Source organism: Bison bison, unplaced genomic scaffold (assembly GCF_000754665.1).
Source record: "Bison bison bison isolate TAMUID 2011002044 unplaced genomic scaffold, Bison_UMD1.0 scf7180017864201, whole genome shotgun sequence".
In the NCBI taxonomy this organism is placed as follows: Eukaryota; Metazoa; Chordata; class Mammalia; order Artiodactyla; family Bovidae; genus Bison; species Bison bison.
The window spans coordinates 107755-109743 of record NW_011494773.1 but is presented as its reverse complement, the minus strand read 5'-3'; positions in this window follow the sequence as shown (position 1 = coordinate 109743).

The following is a 1989-nucleotide window of genomic DNA, read 5'->3' as shown; positions in this document are numbered from 1 at the left end:
ATTATGGCATCTGGTCCCATCACTTCATGGCAAATAGATGGGGAAACAGTGGCTGACTTTATCTTTCTGGGCTCCAAAATCACTGCAGATGGTGATTGCAGCCATGAAATTAAAAGATGCTTACTCTTTGGAAGGAAAGTGATGACCAACCTAGACTGCATATTCAAAAGCAGAGACATTACTTTGTCACCAAAGTACGTCTAGTCAAGGCTATGGTTTTTCCAGTGGTCATGTATGGATGTGAGAGTTGGAGTGTGAAGAAAGCTGAGCGCCGAAGAATTGATGCTTTTGAACTGTGGTGTTGGAGAAGACTCTTGAGAGTCCCTTGGACTGCAAGGAGATCCAACCAGTCCATCCTAAAGGAGATCAGTCCTGGGTGTTCATTGGAAGGATTGATGTTGAAGCTGAAACTCCAAGACTTTAGCCACCTGATGTGAAGAGCTGACTCATTTGAAAAGACCCGGATGCTGGGAAAGATTGGGGGCAGGAGGAGAAGGGGACGACAGAAGATGAGATGGTTGGATGGCATCACAGACACAACGGACATGGGTTTGAGTGGACTCTGGGAGTTGTTGATGGACAGGGAGGCCTGGCGTGCTGTGGTTCATGGGGTCACAAAGAGTTGGACATGACTGAGCGACTGAACTGAACTAAACGGAAAGAATCATTTTAGAATGACGTTCATCTGTCCAAATCAAGGAATTGCCAATATATCTGAAGCCCACCGTGTGCTCTTCCCGCACCCACGTCCTCTTCCAGCACTACTTTTCCAGCCTTCTCCTTTTTGCATTTTATTTTTAACTGTTGACTGGTATGGTTGGAAGACACAAACTGAAACTTCAAGCTGCTACTTTGCCCAGAGCATTGCCACCAAGGACTGCTTTGAGGGGTTGTCCATCCAGGTTGGGTTCCTCTCTGCTGCTTGACCCAAGACTCTGAACCACCTGGGGGACAAGCAGTTCTTTTAAGAAGGGCTGGCCGGCCAGTGAGTGTGGCCCCTGTCCTTGTGCCTACAGGTGGATCAGGGTTGGAAGGGTCTTTTAGACCTTCCAGTCAGCTATATTTCTGTAATGAGACTTGTAATAAATAGAGAAACCTTCTGCTGTGATCCATCCTGGTACTTTGGCCTCCTCTAATCCCAGAGTGCCCCTGCCCTCCTCTGAGGCCCAGCAGAGGAAGATCCCAGCTTTCTGCAGATCAAATACACCATAATGAGTAGGACAGCGCAAGACCCAGGCAAACCTGGCTGCCTTTAGTCTCTTGTTCATTTCTGATGAAGTCAAATCTTCCTCCTCTCTGTCCCCACCTTCAAAATTCTGAGCACACAACTGAATAGCCAGAACCCTCTCTTGTTTTCTTCACAAAGAAGAATCAGGTTCCTGAGAAAGCATAACCAGACAACATGGAAGAAACAGCTGTATGAGCATGAAAAGAGCACTGGAGCCCAAGGACAAGGCACTGGAGCAGATGGCTGCCGTCCAAACACAGCCCTGAGCACCTCCACAGTGGCTGGACGCTCATACACAGTGTATAGATGCGAGAACCCATTCGCTACTTCAGCGAGTGTTTATTGAACACTTACTCCATGCCAGACACTTGGGAAGTGAAAATGAATGACCCAGGCAATGTCCCTAGGGTCAAGAAACAGACTGTCAACAAGCCCACACCTGAAAGCACAACCCCAGACAGTGCTAAGACTCTAGAAAACCAGGTGCCGTGATTCAGACGAGGAGGGAGGTACAGAACTGAGATCACTGGGAAAAGCCTCTCTGAGGAGGTGTCATCTGAGTTGAATATGTGTGAGGCAGTATTTGGGCTTCCCTGGTGGCTCAGACAGTAAAAGCGTCTGCCTACAATATGGGAGACCCAGGTTCGATCCCTGGGTCAGGAAGATCCCTTGGAGAAGGAAATAGCAACCCACTCCAGTACTCTTGCCTGGAAAATCCCATGGACGGAGGAGCCTGGTGGGCTGCAGTCCATGGGGTCACA